A 17,808-nucleotide genomic window follows, 5' to 3' on the forward strand; every position below is an offset into this window, starting at 1 on the left:
ACACACACGCACACACACACACACAATAACTTTATTTTGTTTATGCTTTTCACATTTATATTTATAAACAAATAAGACATGTATGTTTATAGCCACAACTTGGCGTGGATGCACTGGGTCTCTCCAGTTTCCAAAACAGGCATCTGTAAGTTTCCTCGCACCAGAATGTTGTGTGTGTTTTTTTGGGGTTGCTAGGGGTGGAGCGTTTTATTCAGGCCTGCCTGTATTTCTATCCATGCGTCTGGGACAAGCAAGTTCCGCATTCCCGAACCCTCCCAGTTAGCGATCACTATTTAAACGGGCTGACGCAAGGACTTTTAATATCAAAACCTATATCCGATTCACAAGTTACGGACACGTTATATCACCGCAGATTTTGGACCTAATACAGGTAAATGAACCTATTAACTTACCATTTCTGGTTTAAGTTACTAAACTTAGACGAACTCGATTAACTGTTTAGACATTATTTACACATGTTAACGTTTTTCTAATAGGTTTTAAGTTATGTTTTTGTGTTTCATGATCATTTTTATTTTTTACAATTGTATTATTTTACAACAAGGTTATTTGACTAGTTTCGGCTTGCGATAGTTTAATGCACTAGACTAGACGCATTATAAAATCACTTATATTGTAACTTTTTCTCATGGATTTTTGCACAACAACTCTTTGTTGTTTTTATTGTTACAACTTCTTGATCAAACGGTACAAAGTAGCGAATGAATGTCGCTTGCAGCGTGCCTTGAACACTACTATAGAATAGATTGTTACGATGTAAGGAGGTGGTGAAAGTTAATATCAACCACAAGCAGTCCCCGCTGCGAGGTACCAACGTTTATGTAACATTAAGTTTGCTATACACGCGACATTTGTGGCGCTATCAGCGGTATTTAGAACAGAAAGCAGAATTGGGGGGAAACATTCTTTCGTATGAGGGGAGATCGTTTTGTTTTAGTTTTCTTGGTGATTTTATTTGTGTTGGAAAAAAAGTATGTAAAAAACATAGTATTGTTTTTCATTGCTTTTTAGGCTCCAGTCGCAGACTAGCAGCCCACTCAAGTTCACACAGACAGGCTGACATTTCCGTTTATGCATTTAGAAGTCAAATGTAAACTCACTGCCATGCTCGTGGCTAATAGCTCGATTATATGTTTATGATTAAATTATTATCATCCTCATCATCCCTCTTCTTCCTCATCTCCATCATCTTCATCATTTAGAAAGTGAATAATATATATACAGTAACAGTCAAGTTCAGACACACCTACTCATTCAAGGGTTTTTTCTTAATTTTTGACTATTTTCCACCATGCAGAATAATAGTGAAGACATCACAACTATGAAATAACACATTTGGAACAAAAACAGTGTAAAAGAAGTCAAAATATATTTTACATTTGAGATTCATCAAAGTAGCCACTCTTTGCCTTGATGACAGTTTTGCACAAACTAGGCATTCTCTCAACCAGGTAGTCACCTGGAATGCATTTCAATTAACAGTTGTGCCTTGTTAAAAGTTAATTTGTGGAATTTCTTTCCTTCTTAATGCATTTGAGCCAATCAGTTGTTTTGTGACAAGGTAGGGCTGGTATACAGAAGATAGCCCTATTTGGACAAAGACCAAGTCCATGTTATGGCAAGAACCGCTCAAATAAGCAAAGACAAACAACAGTCCATCATTACTTTAAGACATGAAGGTCAGTCAATCTAGAACATTTCAATAACTTTGAAAGTTTCTCCAAGTGCAGTCGCAAAAACCATCAAGCGATATGATGAAACTGGCTCTCATGAGGACCGCCACAGGAAAGGAAGACCCAGAGTTACCTCTGTTGCAGAGGATACGTTCATTAGAGTTACCAGCCTTAGAAATTACAGCCCAAATAAATGCTTCACAGAGTTCAAGTAGCAGACACATCTCAACATCAACTGTTCAGAAGAGACTGCGTGAATCAGGCCGTTATGATCGAATTGCTGCAAAGAAACCACTACGCAAGGACACTAATAAGAATAATATACTTGCTTGGACCAAGAAACATCAGCAATGGGCATTAAACCGGTGGAAATCTGTCCTTTGGTCTGATTTGTCCAAATTTGAAAAATTTGGTTCCAACCGCAGTGTCTTTGAGAGACGCAGAGTAGGTGAACGAATGATATCTGCATGTGTGCTTCCCACCGGGATGCTTGGAGGAGGAGGTGTGATGGTGTGGGGGTGCATTGCTGGTGATACTGTCTGTGATTTATTTAGAATTCAAGGCACACTTAGCCAGCATGGCTAACACAGCATTCTGCAGCGATACGTTGGCGCTTAGTGGGACTCTCATTTATTCTTCAACAGGACAATGATCCAAAACACACCTTCAGGCTGTGTAGGGGTTATTTGACCATGGAGAGTGCTGCATCAGATGACCTGGCCTCCACAATCACCTGACCTCAACCCAATTGAGATGGTTTGGGATGAGTTGGACTGCAGAGTGAAGGAAAAGCAGCCAACAAGTGCTCAGCATATGTGGGAACTCCTTCAAGACTGTTGGAAAAGCATTCCTCATGAAGCTGGTTGAGAGAATACCAAGAGTGTGCAAAGCTGTCATCAAGGCAAAGGGTGGCTACTTTGAAGAATCTCAAATATAATTTCATTTTTTAACACTTTTTTTGGTTACTACATGATTCCGTATGTGTTATTTCTTAGTTTTGATGACTTCACTATTATTCTACAATGTAGAAAATAGTTTTAAAAAATAAAGAAAAACCCTTGAATGAGTAGGTGTGTCCAAACTTTTGACTGGTACTGTATATCTGAAGCATGTTTCTTCTGTTTTGAAACATGTTATAGGAGTTAAAATAACTATTATTCATATCTTCTTAACAGTGTCTAAAACATACCACCACCACCACCAGAAGGGGATTGCAGTCCAACTTGTGAGTAAGTAGCCTATTCCATTATCTTCGTCTTTAAGGAAATGATCCATCTGCTCCTTGTGAGATAACCTGTGTGTAATTACAGTGTGTTATAAGGGTCTGTTTACATTGGAGTTTTAGAGTTTACATTGCCTGGTTTCACAATGTTTTACGTGGTTGTTGGTGTTCCATCAGTGAAAGAAACAGTGTCATGAAGTTAACGTTGTCCTGGAAACAGCCTCAGTCACGGGATGCGTCTGAAATGGCACCCTGTTCCCTATCTCTCTCCCCCTATTCTGAAGGGAGCACCCTATTCCCTATCTCTCTCCCCCTATTCTGAAGGGAGCACCCTATTCCCTATCTCTCTCCCCTATTCTGAAGGGAGCACCCTATTCCCTATATCTCTCACCCTATTCCAAAGGGAGCACCCTATTCCCTATCTCTCTCACCCTATTCCCTATCTCTCTCCCCCTATTCCCTATCTCTCACCCTATTCCAAAGGGAGCACCCTATTCCCTATCTCTCTCACCCTATTCCCTATCTCTCTCCCCCTATTCCCTATCTCTCACCCTATTCCAAAGGGAGCACCCTATTCCCTATCTCTCTCACCCACCCTATTCCCTATCTCTCTCCCCCTATTCCCTATCTCTCACCCTATTCCAAAGGGAGCACCCTATTCCCTATCTCTCTCACCCTATTCCCTATCTCTCTCCCACCATTCCGAAGGGAGCACCTGATTCCCTATATAGCACCCTATACCTTAATATAGCACCCTATACCCTAATATAGCACCATATACCCTTAGTCTGGTTAGGTTTACATCAATACCCCAGCCTATCAGCCCCAGACTCTTCCACCATTAATACCCCGACCTAACAGCCCCAGACTCTTCCACCATTAATACCCCGTCCTATCAGCCCCAGACTCTTCCACCATTAATACCCCAACCTAACAGCCCCAGACTCTTCCACCATTAATACCCCCGCCTAACAGCCCCAGACTCTTCCACCATTAATACCCCAACCTAACAGCCCCAACTTAACCCCTGCTCCATTCTAACAACTCATTCCTTTGAATGAGTGTGTACAATTGAAAGAGTGTATGCCTTGTCTTAGTATGTGTACAGTATATACCCCGGGGCGGCAGGGTAGCCTAGTGGTTAGAGCGTTGGACTAGTAACCGGAAGTTCTAATCCCCGAGCTGACAAGGTACAAATCTGTCGTTCTGCCCCTGAACAGGCAGTTAACCCACTGTTTCTAGGCCGTCATTGAAAATAAGAATTTGTTCTTAACTGACTTGCCTAGTAAAATAAAGGTTAAAAAAATATATATATATATGAATTAGAGTGTTTCTATGAGTGTTTGTCTATGTGCATGTCTATGAGTGTGTGTTGAGGGGTTTAAATGCCCCACTGTCTGCCTGCCCGGGCCCATCCGTGGGATGGTTTCTGCGTATATTGAACACTGCTGTGGATTAATGGGGAGGGTTGGCGAGCCGACAGGCTACTAGGGCCGACGGGACCCGGACTGAACATCTCTCTCTTTCTCTCGGTCTCACACTCTCTCTGTCTCTCTCTCTTTCTTTCTCTGTCTCTCCTCCTCTCGGTCTCTCGGTCTCTCCTCCTCTCGGTCTCTCTGTCTGTCTCTCTCTCTGGGTTTATTTTAAGTAGAAATGCCTTCCAGTGCCTTTCTCTTGGGAGAGATGGTTGCCAGGCTGCCTGCCTGCGTCCTCCCTGCTCTCTCCCCTACATTAATGCATTGCAGCTATCCACACAACAACTAGACCTAGCTAACAGCTAGCCACACAACAACTAGACCTAGCTAACAGCTATCGACTCAACTAGACCTAGCTAACAGCTATCGACTCAACTAGACCTAGCTAACAGCTAGCCACACAACAACTAGACCTAGCTAACAGCTAGCCACACAACAACTAGACCTAGCTAACAGCTAGCCACACAACAACTAGACCTAGCTAACAGCTATCGACTCAACTAGACCTAGCTAACAGCTAGCCACACAACAACTAGACCTAGCTAACAGCTAGCCACACAACAACTAGACCTTCTAACAGCTATCCACACAACAACTAGACCTAGCTAACAGCTATCCACACAACAACTAGACCTAGCTAACAGCTATCCACACAACAACTAGACCTGGCTAACAGCTAGCCACACAACAACTAGACCTAGCTAACAGCTATCCACAAACAACTAGACCTAGCTAACAGCTAGCCACACAACAACTAGACCTAGCTAACAGCTATCCACACAACAACTAGACCTAGCTAACAGCTAGCCACACAACAACTAGACCTAGCTAACAGCTATCCACACAACAACTAGACCTAGCTAACAGCTATCCACACAACTAGACCTAGCTAACAGCTATCCACACAACAACTAGACCTAGCTAACAGCTAGCCACACAACAACTAGACCTAGCTAACAGCTAGCCACACAACAACTAGACCTAGCTAACAGCTATCCACACAACAACTAGACCTAGCTAACAGCTATCCACACAACAACTAGACCTAGCTAACATCTAGCCACACAACAACTAGACCTAGCTAACAGCTAGCCACACAACAACTAGACCTAGCTAACAGCTAGCCACACAACAACTAGACCTAGCTAACAGCTAGCCACACAACAACTAGACCTAGCTAACAGCTATCCACACAACAACTAGACCTAGCTAACAGCTATCCACACAACAACTAGACCTAGCTAACAGCTATCCACACAACAACTAGACCTAGCTAACAGCTATCCACACAACAACTAGACCTAGCTAACAGCTAGCCACACAACAACTAGAGTAGGAGCAGATCCTTGCCTAGTGCTATGGGTACACGGCAGTGTGTTTTCTTAGTCTCTAAGTCAACCCACATGTCATGTATAAACATTGGACAGAGGCTGAGACGTTTCTAACCTAGATGGACAGTATGGAAGTGAACACCCAGAAGTGAAAGGGTGTAACCTAAAAAAAAATATGTTTTTTAAATGTATGCAGTCGCTGGAACAAACGTATTTTATAGAAAAAGACAGAAAGCCATTGAGAGGTCATGAAACGCCCTGAGACAGAAGCAACAGTTAGAGAACTATATCACTTCCAGATGTCACAATTCTTTTGTGAAGCGAAACGAATTATATCTCCCTCTCCAACAGCGATTTATATATTATATATATATATATATATTTACACATGCTGCTATTGTGTTGTGACATTACCTGATGTGTGACTATGGCAGTGTCCCAATCGGCACCCTAGTCACCTACATATTGCACTACAGGTAACATAGAGCTGGTCAAGAAAAGGCCCCATAGGGCCCTGGTTAAGAGTAGTTGACTATGTGAGAACAGGGTGCCATTTTGGACTTAGACATTGACTTATGTTTGCTGCAACTGACCACACCACTCTGGTTAGAGAGGGGAGGAGGAGGAGAGGAAGGGAGAGGAGAGGAGAGGAGGAGGGGAGGAGGAGGAGAGGAGGAGGAGAGAGGAGAGAGAAGGAAGGGAGAAGAGGAGAGGAGGGGAGGGGGGAGAGGAGAAGGAGAGAGAAGGAAAGGAGAGGGGAGGGGGAGAGGGGAGAGGAGAAGCTGTTGGCCAATGTTTCGCTGGCTGTTGGCCAATGTGTTAATTTCTAGCATCGCTGGAAAAGCCAAGGTTATGTGGTATAGGCGTACAGGGAACTCCATGCATTCTCCATGCATTCTGCAGCGCCTGGGTTCTGGTTAGATCATACTTGAATGCAGCTCCTCCGTGGTTATTAACCCACTCATGACCAAATGCTTGTGGCAGTAGTCAGCTGGTCTAGATGCTTCTGACCTCATTGCAGGTGCCTCGACTTAGTCAGGATTAGACTGAAACGTGAATTGCAATGATCCTCAGCCTGCGTTCCAAATGGTATACTATTCCCAGTAGTGCACTATATAGGAGATAGAGCTCCGTTTAGGATGCATCCTGGATGATGAATGATGGATGATCACCCTGGATGATGTATGATCACCCTGGATGATGGATGATGTATGATCACCCTGGATGATGTATGATCACCCTGGATGATGTATGATCACCCTGGATGATGGATGATGTATGATCACCCTGGATGATGTATGATCACCCTGGATGATGAATGATGGATGATCACCCTGGATGATGAATGATGGAGTGATCACCCTGGATGATGGATGATGTATGATCACCCTGGATGATGTATGATCACCCTGGATGATGAATGATGGATGATCATCCTGGATGATGGATGATGTATGATCACCCTGGATGATGTATGATCACCCTGGATGATGAAGTACCTATCTTGGATATTAACCCATCCTGAAGTCTCTTACATGAAGTCATCATGATCTGTTCCAGACATTTACACTATAATGAATAATACCAATCCCTTCTACCTCCCTACCACAGAGCCAGGCTAACATTTGGCTAATGATATCTAATGATATCTAATGATATCTAATGATAGCTAATAATAGCTAATGATAGCTAATGATAGCTAATGATAGCTAATGATAGCTAATGATAGCTAATGATAGCTAGCTAACGTCTGTCATAGCCTCAGACTCATTGACCATGTTGTTGGGGGTTCTTTCCCCTCTTCATTGATTTACGGTAGCCTGGTCGCAGAACGGTTTGCGCTGTCTTGACAACTCATACATGGCAATACAAACAGGTATGGGGATCAGGCTTAAATTTGGTAATGAATATTATGGAAATGTTTAGTCATAGTGAACACGTTTTTTGAGAGGCTGGTTTCTCAACGCTGGGCCTGCCAGAGGAAGGGAGCACATCAAGCCTGATGAGGCCATTAGAAGAAGGAGAAATGAAAGCGGTGGGCTGAGATCCTGTTTTCTCTTCTCACACATTTCTATGAGTTGAATGACTCAATATGAACAGCAGCAGAGCAGATAAGAGCAGAGAACAGCACTACACTACACTGTCCTACACTACACTGTCCTACACTACACTACACTGTCCTACACTACACTACACTGTCCTACACTACACTGTCCTACACTACACTGTCCTACACTACACTACACTGTCCTACACTACACTACACTGTCCTACACTACACTACACTGTCCTACACTACACTGTCCTACACTACACTGTCCTACACTGCACTACACTGTCCTACACTACACTGTCCTACACTGCACTACACTATCCTACACTACACTACACTGTCCTACACTACACTACACTGTCCTACACTACACTACACTGTCCTACACTACACTACACTGTCCTACACTACACTACACTGTCCTACACTACACTGTCCTACACTACACTGTCCTACACTACACTACACTGTCCTACACTACACTACACTGTTCTACACTACACTACACTGTCCTACACTACACTGTCCTACACTGCACTACACTATCCTACATTACACTACACTGTCCTACACTACACTGTCCTACACTACACTGTCCTACACTACACTGCCCTACACTACACTACACTACACTACACTGTCCTACACTACACTGTCCTACACTACACTACACTATCCTACACTACACTACACTGTCCTACACTACACTACACTGTCCTACACTGTCCTACATTACACTGTCCTACACTGTCCTACATTACACTACACTGTCCTTCACTACACTACACTGTCCTACATTACACTACACTGTCCTACACTACACTGCACTGTCCTACACTACACTGCACTGTCCTTCACTACACTACACTGTCCTACACTACAATACACTGTCCTACATTACACTACACTGTCTTACATTACACTACACTGTCCTACACTACACTGTCCTACACTGCACTACACTGTCCTACACTACACTGTCCTACACTGCACTACACTATCCTACATTACACTGTCCTACACTACACTACACTGCCCTACACTACACTACATTGTCCTACACTACACTACACTGTCCTACACTACACCTCACTACACTACATGACACTGTCCTACACATGCTGGATTGGATTTCACCATGAGGCCAATGGTGACTTTAAAACAGTTACAGAGTTGAATGGCTGTGATAGGAGAAAACTGAGGACGGATCAACAACACTGTAGTTATTCCACAATACTAACCTAAATGACAGAGTGAATAGAAGGAAGTCTGTACAGAATAAGCACAGGCAAACCCCTAGATGAAAACCTGGTTCAGTCTGCTTTCCACCAGACACTGGGAGATGAATTCACCTTTCAGCAGGACAATAACCTAGAACACAAGGCCCAATCTACACTGGAGTTGGTTACCAAGACGTCATTGAATGTTCCTGAGGGGCCCAGTTACAGTTTTGACTTGAACATCTATGGGAAGACCTGAAAATGGTTGTCTAGCAACGATCAACAACCAATTAGACAGAGCTTGAAACATTCTGAAAAGGATAATGGGTAAGTGTTGGCCAATCCAGGTGTGGAAAGCTCTTAGAGACTTACCCAGAAGTCACAGCTGCAATCACTAGCAAAAAGGTGCTTCTACAAAATATTAAGGGCTGTCAATACTTATATATATATCAGACATTTCTGTATTTCATTTTCAATACATTTGCTAACATTTCTAAAATAAATAAAGAATCATGTGTAGATGGGTGAGAAAATAAATCAATTGAATCCATGTTGAATTCAGGCTGTAACACAACTAAATGTGGTATGGGGTATGAGGGGGTATGAATACTTTGTGATGGCTCTGTATATGGGTTATTAGTGTGGGCCTACCTATGTTAGCACATATTGTATAGTAAAATACAGTTAAACATTACACACAGTGTATACATCTATTACACTTGGAGCAAGACAACAGTGTAACGGTTTTCTAGGTGTGAAGGAGAGTCGGACCAAAATGCAGCGTGTAGATTGCGATCCATGTTTAATAAACAAACGTAACACGAATCTAAATACAAACACTACAAAAACAACAAACGTAACGAAAACCGAAACAGCCTATACTTGTGTAACCTAACACATAGACAGGAACAAGGACACTAAGGACAATCACCCACGACAAACTCAAAGAATATGGCTGCCTAAATATGGTTCCCAATCAGAGACAACGATAAACACCTGCCTCTGATTGAGAACCACTCCAGACAGCCATAGACTTTGCTAGATCACCCCACTAGCTACAATCCCAATATATACACACCACATACAAAAACCCATGCCACACCCTGGCCTGACCCAATACATGAAGATAAACACAAAATACTTTGACCAGGGCGTGACAGAACCCCCCCCCTAAGGTGCGGACTCCCGAACGCACCTCAAAACAATAGGGAGGGTCCGGGTGGGCGTCTGTCCATGGTGGCGGCTCCGGGGCGGGACGTGGACCCCACTCAGTCAATGTCTTAGTCCCCTCTCCTCGCGTCCCTGGATAGTCCACCCTCGCCGCCGACCATGGCCTAGTAGTCCTCACCCAGAACCCCACTGGACTGAGGAGCAGATTGGGACTGAGAGAAAGCTCGGGAGTGAGAGGAAGCTCGGGAGTGAGAGGAAGCTCGGGAGTGAGAGGAAGCTCGGGAGTGAGAGGAAGCTCGGGAGTGAGAGGAAGCTCGGGAGTGAGAGGAAGCTCAGGCAGGTTGATGGATCTACCAGATCCTGGCAGTTCTGGCAGATCCCGGCTGACTGGCGGATCTGGAAGAGTCTGGTTGACTGGCAGATCTGGAAGAGTCTGGTTGACTGGCAGATCTGGAAGAGTCTGGTTGACTGGCAGATCTGGAAGAGTCTGGTTGACTTGCAGATCTGGAAGAGTCTGGCTGACTGGAAGAGTCTGGTTGACTGGCAGATCTGGAAGAGTCTGGTTGACTGGCAGATCTGGAAGAGTCTGGCTGACTGGCAGATCTGGAAGAGTCTGGCTGACTGGCGGATCCTGGCAGACTGAAAGATCTGGCTGCTCCATGCTGACTGGCGGCTCTGGCTGCTCCACGCTGACTGGCGGCTCCGTGCAGACTGGCAGCTCCTTGCAGACTGGCAGCTCCTTGCAGACTGGCAGCTCCTTGCAGACTGGCAGCTCCTTGCAGACTGACATCTCTGGCTGCTTCATGCAGACTGACACCTCTGGCTGCTTCATGCAGACTGACAACTCTGGCTGCTCCATGCAGACTGACAGCTCTGGCTGCTCCATGCAGACTGACATCTCTGGCTGCTCCATGCAGACTGACAGCTCTGGCTGCTCCATGCAGACTGACAGCTCTGGCTGCTCCATGCAGACTGACAGCTCTGGCTGCTCCATGCAGACTGACATCTCTGGCTGCTCCATGCAGACTGACATCTCTGGCTGCTCCATGCAGACCGACACCTCTGGCTGCTCCATGCAGACCGACACCTCTGGCTGCTCCATGTAGACCGGCAGCTCTGGCTGCTCCATGCAGACCGGCAGCTCTGGCTGCTCCATGCAGACCGACAGCTCTGGCTGCTCCATGCAGACCGACAGCTCTGGCTGCTCCATGCAGGCTGCAGCTCTGGCTGCGCTGAACAGGCGGGAGACTCCAGCAGCGCTGTAGAGGAGGAAGGCTCTGGCTGCGCTGAACAGGCGGGAGACTCCGGCAGCGCAGTAGAGGAGAAAGGCTCCGGCAGCGCTGGAGAGGCGAGGCGCACTGTAGGCCTGATGCGTGGTGCTGGCACTGGTGGTACTGAACCAAGGACACGCACAGGAAGCCTGGTGCGGGGAGCTGCCACCGGAGGGCTGGTGTGTGGAGGTGGTACTGGATAAACCGGACCGTGCAGGCGCACTGGAGCTCTTGAGCACCGAGCCTGCCCAACCTTACCTGGCTCGATGCCCACTCTAGCCCGGCCGATACGCGGAGCTGGAATATACCGCACCGGGCTATGCACCCGCACTGGGGACACCGTGCGCACCACTGCATAACACGGTGCCTGCCCGGTCTCTCTAGCCCCCCGGTAAGCACAGGGAGTTTGCGCAGGTCTCCTACCTGGCGTAGCCATACTCCCTGTGAGCCCCCCAAAGAGATTTTTGGGGCTGACTCTCGGGCTTCCGTCCGCGCCGCCGTGCTTGCTTCGCCAACCTCATTCTCTGATAACCTTCTGTGCACTGCTCCATCGAATCCCAGGCGGGCTCCGGCACTCTCCCTGGGTCAACCGCCCACCTGTCTATCTCCTCCCAAGAAGTATAGTCCATACTGTCCTCCTCTTTGGGCTGCTCCTGTTGCCTCTTCTCCTGCTGCACCTTTGGGCGGCTACACTCCCCTGGTTTAGCCCAGGGTCCTCTCCCGTCGAGGATTTCCTCCCATGTCCAGAAATCCTTCTTACGCATCTCCTCTTTGTGCTGCTCCTGCCTGTTGACACGCTGCTTGGTCCGTTTGTGGTGGGTGATTCTGTAACGGTTTTCTAGGTGTGAAGGAGAGTCGGACCAAAATGCAGCGTGTAGATTGCGATCCATGTTTAATGAACAACGTAAACAAGAATTAACACAAAACACTACAAAAACAAAGAACGTAATGAAAACCGAAACAGCCTATACTTGTGTAACCTAACACATAGACAGGAACAAGGACACTAAGGACAATCACCCACAACAAACTCAAAGAATATGGCTGCCTAAATATGGTTCCCAATCAGAGACAACGATAAACACCTGCCTCTGATTGAGAACCACTTCAGACAGCCATAGACCTTGCTAGATCACCCCACTAGCTACAATCCCAATATATACACACCACATACAAAAACCCATGCCACACCCTGGCCTGACCCAATACATGAAGATAAACACAAAATACTTCGACCAGGGCGTGACAAACAGTGTATAAATCTATTACACTTGGAGCAAGACAACAGTGCTGGATGAATGACATTTAATGACCACTTTTATTTTCGTGTCAAATCGCCATTTGGCAACCCATCCCTTATGGGATTAATTGACACGTAAACAAACATTACAATATGTCACTATGGTAATCATCATGGAAGTCTGCTGGGGGGGGGGGTCTGTTCAGGGTTCTGTTTCAGCCCAGCACTAGCACACCTGATTCAAAATCAAAACCTATTGAGCTGATAACCCAGTAGATCAGGGATCACAGGGAGGTTGGCCCACTGCTGGTATGGAGTTGTTGTTTTTTTCATCTGAAACGATGCTTTAGTAGTAATAACCTATTTGTTACTACTCAATTATCTATTTGACCAATAAGATCAGGGGGGGTTGGTGGTATATGGCCAATATACCACGGCTAAGGGCTGTGAGGCACGATGCAACGTGGCGTACAGCCCTTAACTGTGGTATGTTGGTCATATACCACCAACCCCCCAAGGTGCCTTATTGCTGTTTTAAACCGGTTACCAAGGTAATAAGAGCAGTAAACAAGTAATTTGTGTATACACTATTCAGGACTCGAACGACACAATTTATATTAATCTTGACATACAAGTTGACATACAGTTGACATACAAGTTATCGTACAAGTTATCATACAAGGCATATTTGTACATTTTGTAGAGAAGTGTTGATTCATTGAAGTGAAGTGTTTAAACTTGTTTTTAATGTTAAACTATTATTCAAGATGAACTAGTGCCAATGTTGATTAATTACAGTGGTTCTGTCTGTATTCTTTTTTTGAAATTGAACCTTTATTTAAATTAGGCAAGTCAGTTTAAGAACAAATTCTTATTTTCAACGACGGCCTAGGAACAGTGGGTTAACTGGTCTAGGAACAGTGGGTTAACTGGTCTAGGAACAGTGGGTTAACTGGTCTAGGAACAGTGGGTTAACTGGTCTAGGAACAGTGGGTTAACTGGTCTAGGAACAGTGGGTTAACTGGTCTAGGAACAGTGGGTTAACTGTCTTGTTCAGGGGCAGAACGACAGATTTGTGCCTTGCCAGCTCAGGGATTCGATCCAGAAACCTTTTGGTTACTGGCCCAACGCTCTGACCACAAGGCTACCCTGCTGCCCTGTATTCTCAAAACAACATTTTCATTGTGTCTACTTGTAAGATGAGAAATCTATTTGATTCGATTGTCACTCTTTCTCAGTATATCAGCTATCTGAACCCATTCTGTTGCTTATCCTATAGCATGCATCACCAATGAGGCATTATGTACATGTTGAGCTAATGTTGTCAATTTAAAATTATATCAGTAGACAATGTATTCCAGATTCCAGATTTTGTACATTCCTTTTAAGTTCTGACATATAAAATGGTTTAGTACAAATCCAACCCTTGCAATTTAGGTATGGTATGAAAATAAGGAGATGACAATTAGGCTACAGGAGATGAGCATTCCAGTTAACATATATAATGAGGTAAATGTTATTTTATTCATTTTTTTTTAGCAATGTTGCTTGCAAAAAGGTTGCAGTTGTTCCCATAGTAGATAGTAGACCAGGGGTATTCAACTCTGACCCTACCAGGTCCGGAGCCTGCTGGTTCTCTGTTCTACCTGATCGTTAATTACATCCACCTGATGTCCCAGGTCTAAATCAGTTCCTGATTAGAGGGGGATTTTTTTTTATAGGAGTGGAAATGACTTCGAGGTCCAGAGTTGAGGGGAGATTTCTTTTTTTCTACTTATTTAATTTAACCTTAAATTAAACTTGGCAAGTCAGTTACGAACAAATTCTTATTTTCAATGACAGCCAAGGAACAGTGGGTTAACTAGGCTACCTGCCGCCCCAGATAGACAGTGCATGGTTGCTCTATGTAGGCCTACCACTGACCCTGTATAAGCTATATACTGAGCTCACAGCGAACCTTTTTTTAGGTCAATAATATGCTGGTTTTATTAAGATGTTGGCTTTATAATTGTGAGGAAAAATTGAACTAGCTAGTAGCTAACAGTAGCTAGTTATACCTAAGTAGTCTACAAGATTAACTTCTCAAAACGACCCTCGTTGTGCCTAGCTGCTTCCTGCTTCCTGTCCCTGGTGCTATTCCTTATTACACTGTAGCTCCTACGACACTCATTTGGTGTCCCAAGCGAGGCATTTTATTGGTTTGACGTGTTGTGAGGTTGAGTTCCCAACCTTTCTCCAGCTGATGTCTGCCATGGATCTTTCCAGTTTTTTTGGGAAGCGACGAGGCTAATCAACTTGAGGTATAGACTTGACCAGGTAAATCCAGGTGAAAGATAGGATCCCTTAATGATGTCACTTGTTAAATCCACTTCAATCAGTGTAGATGAAGGGGAGGAGACGGGGTTAAATAATGATTTTTATGCCTTGAGACAATTGAGACATGGATTGAGTATGTGTGCCATTCAGAGGGTGAATGGGCAAGACCAAATATTGGAATGTCTTTGAACGGGGTATGGGAGTATGTGCCTGGCATATTGGTTTGAGTGTGTCAAGAACTGCAACGCTGCTGGGTTTTTCAACAGTTTCCTGTGTGTATCAAGAAAGGCCCACCACCCAAAGGACATGCAGCCAACTTGACACAACTGTGGGAAGCATTGGAGTCACCATGGACCAGCATCCCTGTGGAATTCTTTCCACAACTTGTAGAGTTCATGCCCTGACGACTGGTACATGTGCCTGACTGCACACACACTTACGTACGCAGGCAGACAGACAGACAGGCAGGCACACAGGCAGGCAGACAGGTACACAGGCAGGCACGCTCACACACACACATACACACACCCACGTGTCATATTTGATTGATCTTGTGCGTGTGCTCGCAGGACAGGACCTGCCTTGAGTGCAGTTCTATTTCCTAACTAATACATGCCATTTCCTCTCCCACCCGGACTGTGCTGTGTGTTTGGCTTCTCCTGAGGCCACTTCCACTAGGCAGTGCTCTACTCTACCCTGCTATGCTCGACCCTGCCCTGTTCTGCTCTACCCTGTTCTGCTCTACCCTGTTCTGCTCTACCCTGTTCTGCCCTGCTCTACCCTGTTCTGCTCTACCCTGTTCTGCTCTACTCTACCCTGCTCTGCTCTACCCTGCCCTGTTCTGCTCTACCCTGTTCTGCTCTACCCTGTTCTGCTCTACCCTGTTCTGCCCTGCTCTACCCTGTCTGCTCAGACCCTGTTCTGCCCTGCTCTACCCTGTTCTGCTCTACCCTGCTCTGCTCGACCCTGTCCTGTTCTGCTCTACTCTACCCTGTCTGCTCAGACCCTGCCCTGTTCTGCCACCCTGTTCTGCTCGACCCTGTCTGCTCACCCTGTTCTGCCCTGCTCTACCCTATTCTGCTCTACCCTGTTCTGCTCTGTTCTGCTCTACCCTGTTCTGCCTGCCCTGTTCTGCTCTGCCCTGTTCTGCTCTACCCTGTTCTGCTCTACCCTGCTCTACCCTGTTCTGCTCTACCCTGTTCTGCTCTACCCTGTTCTGCTCTACCCTGTTCTGCTCTGCTGCTCTACCCTGTTCTGCTCTGCCCTGTTCTGCTCTGCCCTGTTCTGCTCTACCCTGTTCTGCTCTACCCTGTTCTGCTCTGCCCTGCTCTACCCTGTTCTGCCTGCCCTGTTCTGCCCTGTTCTGCTCTGCCCTGTTCTGCTCTGCCCTGTTCTAAGCCTGTTCTGCTCTACCCTGTTCTGCTCTACCCTGTTACTGCGCTACCCTGCTCTACCCTGTTCTGCTCTACCCTGTTCTGCTCTACCCTGCTCTGCCCTGTTCTGCCTACTGTTCTGCCTACCCTGTTCTGCTCTGCCCTGTTCTGCCCTGTTCTGCCCTGTTCTGCTCTACTCTGTTCTGCTCTGCCCTGTTCTGCTCTACCCTGTTCTGCTCTGTCCTGTTCTGCCCTGTTCTGCTCTGCCCTGGTCCCTGTTCTGCTAGTTCTGCTCTACCCTGTTCTGCTCTACCCTGTTCTGCTCTACCCTGTTCTGCTCTACCCTGTTCTGCTCAGCCCTGCTCTGCTCGTGCCCTGTTCTGCTCTACTCTACCCTGCTCTGCTGTTGACCCTGCCCTGTTCTGCTCTGTTCTGTTCTGCTCTACTCTACCCTGCTCTGCTCGACCCTGTTCTGCTCTACCCTGTCTCTACTCTACCCTGTTCTGCTCACCCTGTTCTGCTCTACCCTGCTCTACTCTACCCTGTTCTGCTCGACCCTGTTCTGCTCTACCCTGTTCTGCTCTACCCTGCCCTGCTCTACCCTGTTCTGCACTAACCTGTTCTGCTCTACCCTGTTCTGCTCTACCCTGTTCTGCTCTGCCCTGTTCTGTGTTCTGCTCACCCTGTTCTGCTCTGCCCTGTTCTGCTCTACCCTGTTCTGCTCTGTCCTGTTCTGCCCTGTTCTGCTCTGCCAGCTGGTCTAGGGTGTTCTGTCAGACTACCCTGTTCTGCTCTACCCTGTTCTGTCTGCCCTGTTCTGCCCTGTTCTGGAACTAGTCTGTTCTGCTACTGCCCTGTTCTGCTCTGCCCTGTCCTGTTCTGCCCTGCTCTACCCTGGCTTCTTCTCTACTACCTGTTCTGTTCTGTTCTGTTCTGGTCCCTACTGCTCTGACCCCTGTTCTGCTCTGTCCTGTTCTGCTCTGCTCTACCCTGTTCTGCTCTACCCTGTTCTGCTCTACCCTGTTCTACTCTGCTCTACCCTGTTCTGCTCTACCCTGTTCTACTCCGCTCTACCCTGCTCTTTGTGGCTGTCTTTGTCTGTCTGGTCTGGGTACAGTACGTCTGCTGTGTGTGTGCGCTAGCGGGCACGCGTGTGTGTGTATGTGCCAGCTGGCTGTTCTGCTTGACTGCAAGAACACAGAGAGGGTGTTGCATCATCAAACACTGAACGCTGATCCTGGTTAGCAGGCTGAGAAAGAGGAGAAAATATGGTAGTTAATCAGACTACAGTAAGCCAGCTGGTCTAGGGTGGTAGTCTGTCAGACTACAGTAAGCCAGCTGGTCTAGGGGTGGTAGTCTGTCAGACTACAGTAAGCCAGCTGGTCTAGGGTGGTAGTCTGTCAGACTACAGTAAGCCAGCTGGTCTAGGGTGGTAGTCTGTCA

General features: G+C 46.2%; 1 protein-coding gene across 20 annotated transcripts in view; it reads left to right on the plus strand.

Annotated features, from left to right (window-relative positions):
* Nucleotides 1-264: 264 nt before the first annotated feature.
* The window catches only part of LOC112235299 (jun dimerization protein 2), a 34,506-nt gene continuing 16,962 nt past the window's right edge, over nucleotides 265-17,808 (plus strand). For 19 of the 20 annotated variants that reach the window (XM_042321369.1, XM_042321368.1, XM_042321372.1 and 16 more), the window contains exons 1-2: nucleotides 266-391; nucleotides 2,870-2,923. The gene's annotated coding sequence lies outside the window, so the exon portion shown is untranslated. Of the gene's footprint in view, nucleotides 392-2,869; nucleotides 2,924-17,808 lie in introns of all 20 variants that reach the window. The other variant, XM_042321378.1, reaches the window with a different exon arrangement.

This window comes from Oncorhynchus tshawytscha, linkage group LG05 (genome assembly GCF_018296145.1).
Source record: "Oncorhynchus tshawytscha isolate Ot180627B linkage group LG05, Otsh_v2.0, whole genome shotgun sequence".
NCBI classification, from domain to species: Eukaryota; Metazoa; Chordata; class Actinopteri; order Salmoniformes; family Salmonidae; genus Oncorhynchus; species Oncorhynchus tshawytscha.